At 39.0% G+C, this 20,097-nt stretch overlaps 1 protein-coding gene and 1 pseudogene across 1 annotated transcript in view; both read right to left on the reverse strand.

The window, feature by feature from the left end:
• Positions 1-1,375, reverse strand: part of LOC138789061 (dimethylaniline monooxygenase [N-oxide-forming] 2-like) — a 31,547-nt gene extending 30,172 nt beyond the window's left edge. Inside the window, exon 1 of the mRNA XM_069967598.1 lies at positions 1,223-1,375. The gene's annotated coding sequence lies outside the window, so the exon portion shown is untranslated. The remainder of the gene's footprint in view (positions 1-1,222) is intronic.
• On the reverse strand, positions 1,225-18,107 carry LOC138789368 (dimethylaniline monooxygenase [N-oxide-forming] 2-like; annotated as a pseudogene).
• Between the last annotated feature and the right edge of the window lie 1,990 nt (positions 18,108-20,097).

The raw sequence follows: 20,097 nt of genomic DNA on the forward strand, positions 1-20,097 counted from the left end.
GGAGACTGGACCTGGATACAGTCAGTATAGCTGTTATATAGCAGCCTTCAGGAGACTGGACCTGGATACAGTAAGTATAGCTGTTATATAGCAGCCTTCAGGAGACTGTACCTGGATACAGTAAGTATAGCTGTTATATAGCAGCCTTCAGGAGACTGGACCTGGATACAGTAAGTATAGCTGTTATATAGCAGCCTTCAGGTGACTGGACCTGGATACAGTAAGTATAGCTGTTATATAGCAGCCTTCAGGAGACTGGACCTGGATACAGTAAGTACAGCTGTTATATAGCTGCCTTCAGGAGACTGGACCTGGATACAGTAAGTATAGCTGTTATATAGCCGCCTTCAGGAGACTGGACCTGGATACAGTAAGTATAGCTGTTATATAGCAGCCTTCAGGAGACTGGCTCTGCATTTCTAGCAAGTATAGCTTTGGTTTACAGCATGATAACAAATAAATAATTAATCAAGGTATATAACAAACTTACTTTATATCATATCTACTGTTGATTTAGACCTTAAAACTTATAACAACAGATACTTTGAAAGTTATAACAACAGGTACAATATCTATCCATCTATCTATCTATCTATTCTATGAAGTCACTGTAGCACTCCAATTTTCGTATTGATTATATTTATTGGCACCTGTGATCAAAGCAGTGCACCGAACAATTTGTAAGAGGAGTGCTGCATCTTATCTTTCTATCTATCTATCTCCTATCTCCTATCTATCTATCTATCTATCTCCTATCTATCTATCTATCTATCTATCTATGTAAAGTAGATTGTCGGCACTCCGGATAACGTGAAAAAACTGTGTAAATTTATTCAAAGTTGTCACAGCATTACAGGAAGGCAACGTTTCTGTGGCCTCTCGCCACCATTTTCAAGCCGAGAGCGAGAGGCCACAGAAACGTTGCCTTCCTGTAATGCTGTGACAACTTTGAATAAATTTACACAGTTTTTTCACGTTATCCGGAGTGCCGACAATCTACTTTACATATCTACAAGTGGGCTCGAGGTTGGAGTTCCTTGCCTGGCACCCTTATTCTCCTGAGTGCTGCTGAATTTACTTAAAGATATCTATCTATCTATCTATCTATCTATCTCCTATCTATCTATCTCCTATCTATCTATCTATCTATCTATCTATCTATCTATCTCCATCATAACTATCTTTAAGAAGCACAGATTTGTTTTCTGGTGCATATACTCACACTTAGTGGTAATTTTGTTCGTTTTCACTCCTGGTTGTGGTTTTACAGTCGCCTCCAGAGTCACCAGTTCTCTCGGCTTGTTGCTACAAAGAGATTGCGACTGAATGAGTTGAATAAAGGTGAGATGACCATGTGTAGTTTGGTGGTTTGGCAGTCATGAGATTTTTTTCTTAGCATTTCTCAATCACTTTGATTCCAACCTGCTGAAACACATCCAATAATTACATTGTCCAAATCAGATAGGGTAATGCTGGGTTTACACACACAGATTTATCTGACAGATTTTGGATGCCAAAGCCAGGAATGGATTTGAGAACAGGAGAAATCTCAGTCTTACCTTTATGACCTGATCCCTGTTTATAATCTGCTCCTGGTTTTGGCTTCCAAAATCTGTCAGATAAATCTGTCTGTGTAAACGCACCATAAGCGCTATGTCAGCTGGGTTAATATGGTTAAATCATTTCCTGGAGTTAGCTGAGAGAATAATAAATCTACAACTGCTTTAACCCTGTACTGATGCAAGGCACAGCGATGGGGCCAATCTGCATCTTTTAGGGCTTCTTTACATGAAAAATTGTTATATTGTTTCAATTTAAGCAATCTTTCTGTGTATGCAGGCAACAATCAAATGACTAACGAAAATTTGTTCGTATATCGGATCTTTTGAGCTGACCATAAAATAAATGTTAATTGTTCACTAATCTTTTGGTTTATGGCCTTGTTCACACTGAGTAAACACGGCGTAATTCTGTGGCAGACCTTTGCCCCACGGAATCCCGCTGTGCTCAGTGTGCTGCTGTAAGTGAATGAGAGGGCGCGTGCTCATCCACTCCCTTTCCTCTCCGCTTAAAGAAGTAACATGTTACTTCTTTGAGCGGAGAGGAGAGGGTGTGGACAAACAAAAGAATAGATAGATAGATAGATAGATAGATAGATAGATACGCCGTGTTTACTCAGTGTGAACAGGGCCTATTATGGTGAAAGATTTCAGGTTGTTAACAAAAGCGCTAACACACACACACACACATTTGCAATTTGCAAAATAAAAATATCTTTGCTTCAATTTTGCTTTTGAAAAGGAAAAATAGCAAAATTAGAATGTAAATATGCTGTAATAACTATATTTATAGTAAAATAGCTGGCGGCTTTAATTCAATGCAATTGAGTCTAATGTATCATATCCGCCAGCTATTTTACCATATATTTACTCAATACAGCATATTTTCATTCTACTTTTCCAACTTTATGTTACCAAATGCAAAACTGAAATGAAAGTATGCTGATTTAAGTTAATCTATTGTAAGAGAAAAAAAGAAAAAAAAAAAAAAAAGGCTGGCAGCTTTATTGTATTATATGAGTTCCCTTGTCATTAAAGCTTCCAGCTATTTTACAATATATTTATTTAATATAGCATATTTTTTGATCTAATTTAGTATTTTTTTTTTGTTTACTAAAGGAAAACTGAAACAAAATTATGACTTTTCCTCATTTGAGGGGTCCTAACTATAAGTAGTCATTATTTTGTTTTGTTTTCATTGCTCCGCATTTGTTTTTACACTTATACTGTTTGGTCAAAAATGACCGATAGCCTTTTATACTAATCCTCAGCCATTTATTGAGTTAAATAAAGGAGTTATAATCTACTACTACAGTACTTATCAATTTATCTTGGTCATTTTGATCTGTGCTGCTTATTTACTCATAGATACTGCAGATGGATTCGCTTCCAGTATAGTTAGGCGCAAAATTATTTCGCTGTATCTTATTTACCCTGCTGTTCATATAGAAATACAATTACAATGCCACAAAAGGGGAAGTGGATACTCTAGATCAACTCATAGGCACTTAGGCTACGTTCACACAGAGCAAAAGGGGCGGATTACGCGAGGAAATATTTCCGCCTGAAATCAACTGACTCTAAATTCCGAGCAGAATATAAGCAGAATGTAAGCAGAATCCCTGCATATTCCGCTAGGAAAGTGTTCAGCTCGCAATCAGCTCTTGACAAATCGGTGGCCAATGGTTGTTTTTACAACATTCTTGATGTGTCGGCATACAATGCATTCATGTTATGGTGTGAAATAGACTCAAATTGGAACAAAAATAAACTTTAAAAAGGAATAATTTTATTTTTAGAGGAGTTGGGAAAATTGCTGGTTGGACCATATATTTAAGCAATACCCAGAGATGATGGAGCGTCAGCCACTGTCCACAGGATCCAACAGAATGCTAAAGAAAGTGGACAAACGGCTTCTGCCAGCCCTGGTACGATACCCACATCCCACACCAGCAAAACGACCAGCTTAAAACGAAATGCACCTTCTGGTCAACATCAAGTAATCAGAAGACAAACATGATATGCTTCAGTTGTGCAAAGTACCTATGCAAAAGACATGTATATTATACTTGTGACTAATGCAAACAGTACATTTTTGGCTAAAAAAAAAAATATTACATTATTTTTTATGTGCAACATGCATGTATATTGCAATAAGGCCATGTAACATTTTTTGACACAAAATTTAAATTAAGGTTTGTATTTAATTTTTCATTTGTTTATGAACAACCATGTTCACATACAGTATAAGGTCATAGCACAACGTAAGATAGATGTGAGTACGGCACTACCGATAAGTTCAATGGAGGACTAAATGCACTAGATACTATAGGCATAAAAGATAAAAATGGACTTCTCGAGTGGTGCTCTATGTGACACAGTCCAGCAATGCAATATTTCATAGAAGAAGTAAAGACATGGCACTCACTCTTGTGGAGTCTTCTTGTTTCTTTATTAAATAGACAAACAGGTGAAAAAAACAGGTATACGAGAGGACGCCTAGAGCGCTCACAGCAACAGCTGTTTCATGCCTATCCGGCACTTCATCACGGCTGCGTAATGACGTCTTACCTAATCTACGTACTTAAATAGCAAACCACCATTCATTATTATAGATACAGTGCAATAAAATCATTTAAAAACAATTATATGAAAGCATTTAATTCATGCTCATATGCAAATTTATTTTTAGCCATCTTTGAAAAACGGTATATATTTTCTTTTAATAATGAATTTATACAAAAAATTAAATTTTACGCCCACTTTATGGCCGATGTATGTATTATATGGGAAGGAAATGAAACTGAATTCGGTGAATTCACAAATCATCTAAACAATGTGAACCAAATGAATATGTTTTTTACAGGACAATATGGAGGAGATCGCTTAGAATTTCTAGATGTAACAGTGAAGATAGATGGTAATAGTATTCAAACTGAAGGTTACAGAAAGCCTACGTCACGAAACGTTTTGCTCCATTACAATAGTTCACACCCTGCTAGTGTTAAAGACGCTATTCCTTATGGGCAACTATTGAGGATAAAAAAGGTTAACAGTGACCAGAAAACTTACCTGACTCAAGTGGAGATGTTTCTCGATAGATTTAGGGAGCGAGGATATCCGGAGGAAGTTCTAAAAAGAGCAGTGAAAAAAACTGAGAAAGTAGATAGACAATCATTACTTGAAAATAAAAATAATAAAAATAAAAAAACGGAAAAATGAAAAAAGGTTTTGTTTTTCATTCAAAAATACTCCACTCAACGAATTCATTAAACAGGCAATTCATAAGAACTGGTACCTATTAGAAAGCGATCCAATACTAAGAGAAGTAGCTTTATGGAAACCTCTAATTACCCACAGAAGGAACCAAACCATAGGAGATAATGTGAACAAAGCCCATATAAAACATCAACTAACATGGTTAGAGAAAACAATACCGAAAGGAAACAAAAAATGTTTGCAGTGTGGAGTCTAGCAGTAAATACCATCAAATGGGACATAAGACAGTTAATAACATGTCATACCGATTATGTGGTTTATACAATTATTTGCTGATGTCAAAGATACTATATAGGAAAAACCAAAAGAAAACTGTACTATAGAATAAAAGAACACTTTTACTCTCTTACCACGGGCAAAGGTGCCACGCGTTTTATAGAGCATGTTCACACAGCACATAACGGAGATAAGAACTGTCTCAAGTTTGCGGGACTCAAGCGAATTCGCTGCCTAGAAGGAGGAGGAGATAGACATGCTCTCCTTCTAAAACTTGAAGCCTATTTAATAGCACACTTTGATGCTACTGGACCAGCGGGACTTAATGATAGAAATGAATTAAATGCTTTCATATAATTGTTTTTAAATGATTTTATTGCACTGTATCTATGTTAATGAATGGTGGTTTGCTGTTTAAGTACGTAGACTACGTAAGACGTCATTACGCAGCCGTGACAAAGTGCCGGATAGGCATGAAACAGCTGTTGCTGTGAGCGCTCTAGGCGTCCTCTCGTATACCTGTTTTTTCACCTGTTTGTCTATTTAATAAAGAAACAAGAAGACTCCACAAGGGTGAGTGCCATGTCTTTACTTCTTCTATTAAATATTACAGTATAAGGTCATGTTCACACAACGCATGCTTAGCATAAATCACGTCCATTGTTGCAATTTGCAACAATGGCTGTAATTTATGCTAAACATACATTGTATTTAAATGAATGGAATCTCCGGCCTGGTTTCCATCCGGCTGCAAGAAAAACTGACATGTCTTTGAAAAGCGGTCGCACAGACATGTCAGCTCACACAATGCCTCTGGCCACACACTTCACTTTGTGAAGCGATGATTTGGGATGTGGGCACTCCCCGATGTTATACACAGTGGGAACATGGCCTAATAATGCCATGTAAAACAGGTATTCACATTACACACTTAAATTCACACTTCACATTCACACTTAAATTAGCTAAAAATCAAGACTTTAATAGGTTTGGTCACAAATGACCAAAACATTATAAGTGTATAGTAGACCCGAACAGAGCAGCAGGGTTAAGTCGATATATAGTAAAAAAGCTGGCAGCTATATTGCATTATATGAGCTACCGTTGCATTAAAGCCGCTAGCTATTTTACTATTTATTTACTTAGTACAGCATATTTTTGTTAATTTGCTATTTTTTTGTGTACAATAGCAAAACTGAAACGAAAAATGCTGTTTTACTTTAATATGCAGTTAAGAAATTGATCTATTTAATTATAACCCTCAATTTCTGTGTCTCGGGGCACCCTTAAAGGGGAATTATCAGCAGCTTAGACAAATCTAGCCTGCTGATAGCCCCTTGTAGTGCCCATGATGCTGAGAAGAAAAGGTGTGTGTGTTACCTTCCTCCATAATGCTGGTCCTGTGCTGTTAGTCAGAGTAATCTTTGCTCAAGAGCTCTGTTAGGAGCACTGACGTGTCATCTGGCCCACCCAGTCCATTGAATATTATTAGAAGGAGCAGGCAAATGACGCAGCAGTGCTCCAAACAGTGCACTGGAGTAAGGATGCAATGCATCCTCACTTAACCTCCTGGGGGCCAGGCTGTTCTGTATGGCACCAAAAGGGTTAAGTGGGGAAGCAGTGCATCCTTACTTAACCCCTTGGGCGCCATACTGTAAGCAGCTATCTGTACAGGTGCTGCATACTGTAACAATCAGAACACCTGTCAAAATGATATTGGTTTCCTGAGGATTATGTCAGATTTGGTAGACTACGTTGATGACCAGCAGATTTTTTCATTAAAAAAAAATTAAATAAAAAATATATTTCCATATGTCTTGTCTTTATTTTTTTATTATTACAGACCTAGTAGTGGAAGCCGCCTGAATGACGTCATCTATTTCTAAGCCAGGGCTTAGGGTTAGCCGGTATAAAATGACTAACTACACCCCCCATTATTAATTTAGTACCCACCTACCCAGGGGTACTGGGAAAAGCCAGGTACCAGTAGTCTTGGAGTGCCAAGAAATGGCACTCCTAGACTGTATGGTGGCAGGCTGGAATTATTAGGCTTGGGAGGGATTCCCCACCATTTCCATAACCAGACAGGTTAAAAAACTAACAGCAACAGCCAGGGGGTCAAGGGGTTTTTCGTGTGTCCAGATGGAATCCCAATCGGAGCATATACTATGTGTATATGCTCCGGCAAGGATTCCATTCATTCCAATATGATGTGTGTTTTGTATAAATCCTGGCCGTTGTTGCAAATTGTGATTTACACAAAACAAATGTTGTGTGAACATAGCCTTATATTATATTCAAGCATATACCTGAGAAGTTCTTGTACATAATTCTGTAGCTATATCAACTCCAGTGTTTCCCATTCCAATGATTAATACTCGTTTTCCATCAAACCCAATGGGCCTATTCACGACAGTGTATTAATTTACCTTTAAAATTTTCAAAACCTTAAAAAAAATAATAGATAAACTGTATGAAAATGAAAAATAATTGATCATTAGTAAATTTTTTTTTTTTTTTTTTTTTAACGTTCAAGTGCTTGACTTGAATAACAAGCTTCATTCAAAGCAATGGGAGACTCAAGCATTTAACCAGGTGCCCTCTGCTGGACAGAGTGAAGGGTGCCTGGTTAACCTATTTCCCTTTTTTCATTCTAATTTTTGTATATTTTGTCCCTTGAGGGGATTTGTAAATGGTATGTATGCAAAAATTAAAACAAAAAAATAATAGTTTTCTGCAAGACACATTCGAACTCCGGTGGTATTTTCCGGCAATTGGCAGCATACCTCTAGAGTGTCTTGTATAGTTTGTTGAAACATCCCTTCAAGTGACGAAATATACAAAAAATAGATTTCTGCAAGACACAGTAGAATTCCGTCAGGATGCTGTCAGTTGCAGTCAATGATTGGCTGAGTGGTCTTTCAGTGAGCGAGGGACCAACCAGGCCGGAGGGCATTGGGAGGAGTGTGGACAGGTAAGTATGGCTAGTTTATTGTTGCTTTTTGCTTCATGATCAATGATTTCAGGAGCTCTGAAAATGTTTAAATATTCTCACTACTGTAATGACTTACTGTGTCAGTACAGTAGCAAAAATATTAAAGTGCCCTGAGGGCAATCGTGGCTGAGCAGCTAATGACGCGGCAGAGGGGGGGCGGCATAAGGGACGGCTGGAGCCTTTTGGTCGGCCTCCCGAAGAATACATCATTGTCACAAGATGGCGGCCAGGGGGTCAACATGAATGCGGTGAGTATAATGCACCACACTTCCGGGGTGGGGTGAAACACAGGGATGGGGGCCATTCACATACATAACACACATTACAAAGTTGTATAACATCAGAACTCCCCCTATGGAGTGTGCATTCGGAGCCGCTTGTTCCATAGTGTGCATTGACAGGGTTTTCTGTGGCCGCTATTAAATAAAAAGCGGCCCAGAAAACTGACATGTATGTTTCTTGCGGCGTCGCTAGGGATCCCGGCAGGAGTGTATACTATGTGTATACACTCGGCCGAGGATTCCATAGACGTAACATATGTACATATATACATGTAACATATATTTTCGTAATAACTACGACTGTTGTTTCAATCATTTCAATTTGTTTTTATATAAATAAATTAATTAATTTAAACTATATAATTTATACTATATATACTGTACTTATTCCAATAACACCTCTTGCTGATAAAATTGTCCTGGGTTACCATGTTGTCCTGGGCAACCATGTTACATAGGAATATAAGAAATAAATTACATCTTTATTGATTCAGGATCCAAAACATTAGAACATTATTAAAAACATCCACAATAGGTCTAATAATAGCCTCGACCAGTGGCGTAGCTACCATAGGGGCAGGTCAGGCAGCTGCTATGAGGTCTGTGCTTGAGGGAATCCCAGGGATGCACAGAGAACATAAGAGCCTCCTTTGTCCTTCTGCTTAACCCTTTATGTACTGCTGTGTGTAAGTGACCCATAGTTCATTTACATGCTGCAACACAAAAAAAGGTTTAAAAGCAGAAGAGAAGGAGATCTCTGCTTCACTACTCTAATAGCAGAGATCTCCTTTTCTTCTGCTTTTAACTGTTTTTTTTACGGCAACATGTAAGTGAGGTTTGTGTAACTTACACACTGCAGTACATAAGGGGTTAAGCAGAAGGTAGTCTACTCCTGCAACTATGTATTTTACTATAACAACTCCTGATGGGCTCCTAATAAAGTGAACTGACAGAGCAAGAAGCCATTGGCTCTATGCTCTCCCAGTCCCTCTTGTGACTTCCTCTGGCCACATCACCGAGTATATATATATATATATATATATATATATATATATATATACATACAGTATATATATATATATAGTGCTTTGTGTTGTGCGTGTGTGTGTGTGTGTGTGTGTGTGTGGGGGGGTTTGTACAGTGTTTTTGCTATGGGGTCCCATGAATCCTAGATATGCCCCTGGCCTCAACATACCCTGATGCACCCCCACAATGCTTGGGGTAGCACACAAACATCAAGAAGGGCTATGATGTATAACCACAAAATTTGCTACACAGATACCATGCACAGAAAAAGAAACAATGGAATAAAATAACTAAATCACAAAAGATATTAAATGACTGGTGCCATAAACAATGTAATGCAGAGCAAACCAATCTTGGGGTACTGTCACCTATATCCCACACGTTCCATGATATCCCCATAACTTCATCAGGAGTCAGTACTCCTTTTTATTACTATGTTATCCTTTTCAATGTCGCCTCCAGATCCCTTGCTATATACCATCAAGAGCCTATAGAGGTGCCTTGTACCAGTGCATGTCTCCTGTACCTTCTTACGAGCAGATCCTGAGATATACAATAGTATTAGCAGATATATAACTTCATAGTTACCTGGAAGGGTATTCTGGGATAATACAGGTTGGACGTGTTGACCACTACAAACTATAACGGCATCAAAGATGGCTGTCGTTTTTTCTCCATTGTATTCTGCAGTGACTTGCCACTGCCCGGTGACAGGGAAGTCTGGATGCTTCTCTACTCGGAAAACGGTTGTCTATATCCAAGAAGCCATCAAAGGAGAAAAATACAAGTGAGTGAACGTCAATAGAAAAATGCTATATCTACTGTACGGACAATATAACAGCCTACAGACACGATTCATAAAACAAGGAATGATTAGTCCTATCTTTCGGCATTTGATTATTGATGGCTAGAGAAGTTGGATGAAGCCCTGGGAAGTCTGGGAAAACATGGATACAGCCTATGGTCTATGACTGTATCCTACATCCAACTTCTTCAGCCAGTAATGAAATGTGAACAATGGGACTCCAGCATGCTCCAGTTGCGCTCATTTCTAATTATCATCATTTTTAGTATTTTTAGTAAAATTTTTGGAACAAGATAATTCTGATATATTTTTTTTACACAGTGTGCAGACAACCCGATGTGCAGTGCTAAGTTCCCTTTAAGGATTTTTATTGGTCCTATAGTCAGGACCTCCATCAATCATCAGATTGGAGTATCCCCTTATTAAGTGACCTTTCTTCTACACATATTTTTAGGTTTAAAATCAACTTGTAAAATATAGATATTACTCACCTCAAATTTGATGTGTTTCACCAGTTTGAAATGTTCGGCATACAGCCTGATGTACTCAAAGTATTTGTGATTAGGTAGGTAGTTTGGAAAATCCTCCGGCATTGGGAAGTCACTTTGGCACATAATTTCTTTGGAAACATTGGTGACCAAGGACCTGTAGATACTGGCTCTTCCCTCTTCTACTTCATCCTTAAATAGTTCATTATTTCTTTATAGATTCTGCCATAAGGCTATGTTCACACTACGTAAGCTACGTAATCACGGCTGTTGTTGTATATTTGCAACAACGTCCATAATTGCTATGTAGCTCACGTAGTGCTGCCTTCTAAGGAATCCCGGCCGGAGTGTATACACATAGTATTTACTCCTGCCGGGATCCCTAGCGGCGCCACAAGAAACTGACATTGAATGGTGGCTGCAGAGAACCCTTCAGCTGCACGCTCCATTGTGTGCAGGGGGGAATTCGGATGCGGCGCGCACGGATGTGCCCGCATCCGAATTCAGCGGCAGTAAAGATCAACTGGCCGTTCCTGGGGAGATTACACAGATTGGGGGGGTCCAAGCCAAACATTTGCATTGGTGCCTGTGAACCTTTAGCTACACTTTTGGATGTGGCTTAGAGCCTCACATGAAAAACAGGATATCACCAATCAAGTTGACAACAATAATATCTAAATCCTGTTTTTTTTTTTTTATTCCAATAGAAGAAATCTGCTTTGTGTAATCTACCAGAGAAGTGCAACCCCTTTACTGCAGTAAGTATAAGCAGAGCTGTTGTGCACTCACCGTGAACCTTCAAAGGCCTCCAATATCTTTACTTCTTTCAAAGCAAGTCGGCTCAAAACCTTCCTCTAGACACACCTTGATAGCAGCCAAGCCGCTGATCCCAGCTCCAATGATAGCAACTGTTCTGACCATGGCTCTATCCACAGTATAGAGAAAATAAGTCCACATATATTAGCTACTTTAGGAAGTGTTTGATTTCAGATATAATTTGTGCTGCCATTCATCCCTGCAGCCTAACATGTTACTTTGTTACTATACAGTGGGATTTTTAGAAGCTGGAGGCTTGGGCAGAGAAATGGCAAATAAAGTTTAATGTGGATAAATGTAAGGTTATGCATTTGGGCCATATAAATAATAAGTACAGTTATGTGCTAAATAATAAAACAATGGGTAACACTGCTTCCAAAAAGGACCTGGGGGTATTGGTGGACATTAAACTGAGCTTTAGTGATCAGTGCCAGGCAGCAGCTGCCAAGGCTAATAAAATAACTGGATGCATCAAAAGATGCTAAAGATGGGAACATAGTTTTGCCTCTTTATAAATCACTGGTCAGACCACATATGGAATATGGCCTGGATGCTTTTCTTGAAAAATATAATATTACAAGTTATGGGCATAAGATTTCTGGTGATACGTTGATCCAGGGATTTATTTGGATCACCATTTTGAGTCTGGAAGGAATTTTTATCCTGTGATGGGGCAATTGTCATCCTCACCCTTACTCTGCATCTAAACAGTAGGGTTTCTCTAGGTTGAACCTGATTGACTCTTGTCTTCTTTTAACCTTATTAACTATGTTTTTATATTACTATGTAACAGGGAACTGGAGGATCCCTGTTACTGGAGGTTGGGGGGGGGGGGGGGGGGGGGGAGTGTCCAATTGGACTTAACATTAACCAACAGAACAACAACAAGGTAGAAATATGAATTTCCAGGTTCAGCGACACCTAGGTAGCTTACTTTTCTGGAAAATTAGGAGAAAATAGCATTTTCTTTATATATGCAAAAACAATGTGCTATATTTATATGATTATATTATTATTATTATTATTACTTTATGGATATTTAACTATAGCATATTTTTACCTAATTTGTATCTTTTTGTTTCTCTCTCATAGACCACTGATGGGTACAATGTTTTTATAGTGCTTTTTGTAGAGCTTTTTATGCATTTTTGAACAATAGAAACCCTTGCATTATGCGATCAACGGCTTGCAATGAGAAAAATACCAAAAAAGCTCCAAATCCTTTATTTGTTGCCATTCTTAAGAGTTAAACAGTAAAGGAGACCATGGGTCATTTCAAGGAGCCACAGAAACACTGAACTTCAGGATGAAGACGTCTGATCTCCTTTAGAGATGCCCTTAACTTCACTGAATAATGTCCTCAAAAAGAGTACAGAAACTAAACTGGAACCTTTTAAAAGCACCTTAAATTTTCATTTTGAGGATATGTTGCAGTCCGCCGCTGTCATGTTCGGAATGTTTCAACATCTTGAAAGACCAAGATCAGCCGACATTGTGCAAGGCGTCTGATTGTGGTTTTTTAACATGCAACATTACACCAAACGATTATTGTCCGGAACGGCCAGTAATCAGCCAAGTACATACGATAATCATTTGGTGTAATGGAAAGGTATTTAATATTTTCTTTTTGACTCTCAGCAAACTCTGCAGCATTTTTGAGTGAAAACATGGCATCTACCAAATTTGCCATTTTTATTGGTGTTTTTGATGCAAAAACAACAAGTGTGATTCCACCTTTATGTGACTTTTTAATACATTGTTAACCATATGTTATAAAAGAGTTTTTACTGCCATTTAGCAAATTGATATGAATTTGGATTTACCAAATTCACAGTATTTTTAGGCTATGTCAGGAACACATCCGCCATCTTTAAAACCACCACACTGGATCAAGTTTTTTTTAATGGGAAAATGTTGCATACCAGTAGAATACCAGAAGTGTGGCAGATATCAATTGTCGAGCAATAAGTTTTGTGGTTTAAAAGCTATCGACATAGAAAGTTGCAACAACTGGGAACGTACCCTGTGATGCGCTGCTATTTGACGCTGTCCATGGTGCTGAACACAGAGCTGAAGGGGCTGAATCCAACTATTATAAACCCGCATGAGACCTTTCTGTGTTGATAACATTTGAACCACAGGAGATATGACCACCTTCCCATTTGAAAAACTTGCCCATGATCCAATATGTCTGACCTGTCAGATAAAGTTAGAGGTCGTTTTGCTGCAAAATAGAATGATGCTTTGCTTCTTTTGTTCCACTCAACAATTTATTTTTTTTGTTTCTCAGTACACTATATAATACAATGAAGGAATCCAACTGTCAATGGAAAAATAAAAATATATAATGCTACGTTTACACGGAGCGATAATTCGTCCAATCGATCGTTTAACGATTTTGAAGCAACGATTTGGTTTCTAGAACGATCAGCGTTTAGACCAATAAATCGTTAGAAAAATAGTTTGAAAATTTGTAAGAAAAATCGTTATTGCGATCGTTTTTAAGATCGTTTAAGCCCATCTTTTACATAGGGTGAATCTTTGAAAGACTGTTTACATGAAGCGATCTGCAAATTTTTACGAACGATGATTTGAGAACATGTTGAAAGATCAAAATGAGCAATTTTTTGCTCTTTGCTTCATCATTCGCTGCGTTTACACAGAACGATTTTCGCTCAAATATGGCGAAAATGCGAACGATAATCAGCATTAGGCTGCACCATTACGGGGCCACCATTCTGGAGATCAGGAGGGCCCCAGCAGTTGGACCCCTGAAATCAGATTAGCTGTAGATAGTGGATGACTTACTAACATGGGAATAACCCTATAAAGAGACATAAAATAGATTTGCCCCTTTATCAGTCAGGTTCCGTTTGATAATATCATGTAGGGATGCAATGGATCCAAAATGTGGTGGAGGCCAGTGGAGCGTATCTTCTTTCTATAGGAACAATGTATGTTCACAAATATTAATGAGCAGTATATGGAGCCAGTTACCATATCCTAAAGAAAACCTACAGAAATGCTAAATGAGAAGAGAATGGAAAGGGCAGAATATACAGGCTAGTCGCAGCTCTTATACAGAGACTATAGGCAAACAACAGGGCAGGATGAGTGCACCATATAAGAGAGGCGAAATATACTGAACGATATTCTACAGGACAATAAAAAAGCAGCAAGTTATGTAGTGTATCAGCATTAGTTCATTGATATCCTGGTCAGTATTTTCCACCTGTGTAAGCAGCTGGAACTAGAACCTGAACCTACAAAGAGAAATACTATAATAGATAGATCTACACTCACCGGCCACTTTATTAGGTACACCATGCTAGTAACGGGTTGGACCCCCTTTTGCTTTCAGAACTGCCTCAATTCTTGGTGGCATAGATACAACAAGGTGCTGGAAGCTTCCTCAGAGATTTTGGTCCATAGTGACATGATGGCATCACACAGTTGCCGCAGATTTGTCGGCTGCACATCCATGATGCCAATCTCCCGTTCCACCACATCCCAAAGATGCTCTATTGGATTGAGATCTGGTGACTGTGGAGGCCATTGGAGTACAGTGATCTCATTGTCATGTTCAAGCAGAAATCGAGACTCATCAGACCAGGCAACGTTTTTCCAATCTTCTACTGTCCAATTTCGATGAGCTTGTGCAAATTGTAGCCTCAGTTTCCTGTTCTTAGCTGAGCGGAGTGGCACCCGGTGTGGTCTTCTGCTGCTGTAGCCCATCTGCCTCAAAGTTGAACGTACTGTGCGTTCAGAGATGCTCTTCTGCCTACCTTGGTTGTAACGGTTGGCTATTTGAGTCACTGTTGCCTTTCTATCAGCTCGAACCAGTCTGCCCATTCTCCTCTGACCTCTGGCATCAACAAGGCATTTCCGCCCACAGAACTGCCGCTCACTGGATGTTTTTTCTTTTTCGGACCATTCTCTGTAAACCGTAGAGATGGTTGTGCGTGAAAATCCCAGTAGATCAGCAGTTTCTGAAATACTAAGACCAGCCCTTCTGGCACCAACAACCATGCCACGTTCAAAGGCACTCAAATCACCTTTCTTCCCCATACTGATGCTCGGTCAGCTCACCTGTCTTTGTCCCAGATCTGATAATTGGATTGAAGAGGGGTGCACGGATCCCGGGTAGCCAGCCCTCAGAAAGTATTCCACAAGAAAAAAAGTTGGTGGATCCAGGATATACTGCTAAAACTTGTAACTTTATTCCATCTTGATTAAAAGCTGTGATTCACTCCTAGTCCAGGCGGTTTTAAGAAACTTTGTTATTGGGTTTATTAGGCAAATATGCCGTTATCTGCATTCAGAAAGACTTTCCCCAGGCCCCCCCTCCCTCTCTTATGCACTGCTCATTATCAGGAAATCTCGACTCTTTTACAGCCCTGTCTAACCTATGAAAAGGGGAGGAAGAGGAGGGAGGAGGGAGATTAGTCGCCAGCAGAGAGCAGAGAACAATGGATTACACAGTGGGAGCTGTGTGAAAACCAGTATTCAGAGGTCAGAGAGGTCAGTGCTGACTTCAGAGGAGATAGCCCGGTGATGTAGCTGTAAATTAACTCTTTGTTGTCCTGTTTTGGTGCCTCATCTCCCTCAACCCCTCCCCTCTCCATAGAGAACAATGAAGACAGGGGGGAGAGCTTCAAACTGCTTTTTCATGATAAAAATGCATTTTTGGCTAATAAACCCAATTACAAAGTTTCTTAAAATCGCATGTACTACTGATTTCTGCACAAAAAAAAAAAAAAAAAAATTATACGACATTGACGTTCAATGGTACAAATGAAGCTAATTTACTAATTTGTTCCCTTTAGAAAATTGTCGGGTTTTTGTAGATTACACCTGTTGGTTTGGTGTTCCGACATGTTCACTAAAGGTGTGCGACACCTCAGTCCATGTCACGAACTGTCCAGGGCAGTAAAAAAATCCCTATAGAAAACCTCTCCTGCTCTGGACAGTTACTGACATGGACAGAGGTGGCAGCAGAGAGCACTGTGTCAGACTGAAGAAAATACATCACTTTCTGCAGGACATATAGCAGCTGATAAGTACTGGATGACTTGAATTTTTTTTTAAATAGAAGTATGTTACGAATCTATTTACAGTAACATTATGAGACCGCTTAATTTAAGAAAAAAAAAAATCATCTCTGGAGTACCCCTTTAGGCTGGGTTCACACTATGTATATTTGAGGCTGTATTTGTGAGGCTTCATAGCAACCAAAACCAGGAGTGGATTGAAAACACAGAAAGGATCTGTTCACATAATGTTGTAATTGAGTGGATGGCCGCCATTTAATGGCAAATTTTTGCTGTTATTTTAAAACAACGGCTGTTATATTGAAATGATGGCAGTTATTTACCGTTATATGACGGCCATCCACTCAATTTCAACATTGTGTGAACAGAGCCTTTCTGTGTTTTCAATCCACTCCTGGTTTTGGTTGCTATGAGGACCTGACTTGAGGACCAAATACTGCCTGAAGTATACAGTGTGTGAACCCAGCCTTAAGGTTCAAATCCACTGGTTTTACAAAGTGCAATGTAAGATACAAGATATAATAAAATGCAAAATAATTATATAAGCATCTCCCATAGTGTAAGGGCAGAAGGATGGGGGTTGCCCCCAGTCCACCGTGCATTTCATCAAGTGTAGTGACTTCCTCAGGGGTAAGACTAAGGGAGATAGGAGATATTCCAATTCTTCATTGTATCAGCATTAGGTATCCTGGTCAGTATTTTACAACAATGCAGTCTGTTTAACATATACTGTACATTTTATGGGGGGGGGGGGGGGGAAGATGAAAACATGGATGCAATTGTGTGCAATCTGTTTAGAACTGTTTTTCTATTAACTTAACAATAATAATAATAATAATAATAATAATAATAATAATAATAATAATAATAATAATAATAAGATCAAAATGAATGCATGTCCCCCCTTTTTTTTTTAGCATACACAAAAAAAGTGGTTTACATTGGTGGTTATAAATATACTGCTGGCTAAGTCCAGGTCAGGCTGAGTTCGCACTACATTTTTGTAAAAAACTGATGAAAAAAACTGATGGAAAAAAATGAATGCATTTTTGTGCATCCGTTTTGACTTCCATTATAAAATCAGTTTTTTTCATCCGTTTTTTGTAGAAAAAATATATTGCAAAAACATAGTGTGAACCTGGCCTCAGCTAAGTTATTGCAGTAACTAGAATCCAATAAGAAGCATAGAATGCCGGCTGAAGCAGGTCACCTGACATCTGCCCTGGTTCATGCCAGCAAAAGTTAAAGAAAGCCAATAATGCAATAGCTTGTACTCACGCCAGGATGGTTATTCCTGGACAGACCAGCAGGGGCTCACTCAGTGTAGGACATTGTTACTGGACACTGTACGACCTCTCAGCATGTTAATAAGTTATAACCACTACTGCAGTGATGCCAGCGGAGAACTTAACCCCTGAAAATGCTGTAAATGATTATAGTATAGAGTAAGTGGAGTCCGTTCCTGGGTCCATCCATCATGGTTCTCGTACAGTCACATCTTCTATTACATGACACTTTTATAGGTTAATTATAATTGAATTAGATTGACTAGGTGAGGAAACTTGAAGGAAGAAGCAAATACCGTGTCTGCTGGACCATCTGCGACCCACACTGGAACCAGTCCTCTAGTAAGAGAGAAGAGTTATTAGTAAGTGTAAACTATATACCATAGGAAACAAAGAGATAGAATAGGCAGTGGTTATTATTAAAGACAATTGGGATTACTAATCATAAAACAATTGGGAAAAAAAATAATAAAAAAATATATATATATATTTTATTTTCTTTTTTTTATACATTTTTTCATTCTTTTTTTTTTTTTAAATTTCCTTATTTTATGATTAACCCACAGCTGCACCAGGACGTTACTGAACATCCTGGTGCTGCTATGGGAATCCAGAGGGGAGTCGCATGGCGAAACCCTCTCTGAACTGCCGCAATCCCGGGTGGTACATGCAGCCCGGGACCACGGCTATTAGCGGGCACGATCCGATTGCCGTGACTGCTAATTAAGTATTCAGATGCATTGTCAAAGTTGACAGCTGCATCCTAATACTTGCTGTCCCCGTACCCTGGTGGTCTAGTGGGGGGATCGCCCCCCTGCGACGTGATCGCGGGAGGGGTGATCCCCGCATCTGCTTTGGCCCGGGGTCTGTGCCGTAATGGCGCTGATCCCGGCTCGGTATTCTATTGCTTTCGGCTACAGCAGCTGAAAGCAATAGAGCGCAGATCTCATTGATCTATGCAGTATAACTATACTGCATAGATCTCTGAGAGATCAGAGCAGGCATTCTAGAAGTCCCCCAGGGGTAAGAACCCTAACCCCAGGGGGAATAACCCTAACCCCAGGGGGGAATAACCCTAACCCCAGGGGGGAATAACCCTAACCCCAGGGGGGAATAACCCTAACCCCAGGGGGAATAACCCTAACCCCAGAGGTACTAACCCTAACCCCAGAGGGAATAACCCTAACCCCAGGGGGGTAATAACCCTAACCCCAGGGGGACTTCTAGTATATGTATAAAGAAAAAAAAATAAAAATCTTTTTTTATTAATAAAAAATCCCTTCCCTTAATAAAAAGTCAGAATCACACCCTTTCCCCATTTTATAAATAAACATGTTTGTTATGGCCGCATGTGTAATCGCCTGAACTAATAAATTATCACATTCCCGATGTCGCACGGTAAACGGTGTAAGCGTAAAAAAATTCCAAAGTGCAAAATTGCGCATTTTTGGTTGCAATAAATCTCGGAAAATTGTAATAAAAAGCAATTGAAAAGTCACATATGCGCAATCAAGGTACCAATAGAAAGAACATATCATGGCGCAAAAAATGACACCTGACACAGCCCCATAGACCAAAGGATAAAAGCGTTATAACCCTGGGAATAGAGGAACATATATTTTTTTAAAAAGGTTTTAACTTTTTAAAAGCCATCAAATAAAATAAAAGTTATACAAGTTACATATAGTTGTAATCGTAACAACTTGGGGAACATATATAACATGTCAGTTTTACCCTAGGAAGAATGGCATAAAAACAACCCCCCCCCCCAAAAAAAAAAAAAAAAAAAATGTTTTTTTTTTTTTCAATTTCACCACACATATAATTTCTGGTTTCACGGCATAGTTTAGGCATAAATTACATCTGCCATTGCAAAGTACGATTAGTGGAGCAAAAAATAGGGGCTCATCTGGGTCTCTAGGTGGAAAAATGCAAGTGCTATGGCCTTATATACACAAGGGAGAAAAAACGAAAGCGCAAAAATGAAGACTTGCTGTGCCCCCTAAGGGTTAATAATTCCAACTGTCTTTTAAAAATCTCCATTGCATATGTTATATCTTTGTTTCCCATGGTATATATTTTACACTTTCTAATAAATCTTATATCTTACTAGGGCAACTCCAGCTATTTTTTTCTCATTCAAATAAACTGGTGTCAGAAAGTGCCAGATATTTGTAATTTACTTCTATTAAAAAAACATCAAGTCTTCCAGTACTTCAGCTGCTGTATGGCCTAAATGTCCATATGTTCCTGACATGAACAGAGGTTGCAGCAGAGAGCACTGTGTCACACTGG

Source organism: Dendropsophus ebraccatus, chromosome 4 (assembly GCF_027789765.1).
Source record: "Dendropsophus ebraccatus isolate aDenEbr1 chromosome 4, aDenEbr1.pat, whole genome shotgun sequence".
Lineage (NCBI taxonomy): Eukaryota > Metazoa > Chordata > Amphibia > Anura > Hylidae > Dendropsophus > Dendropsophus ebraccatus.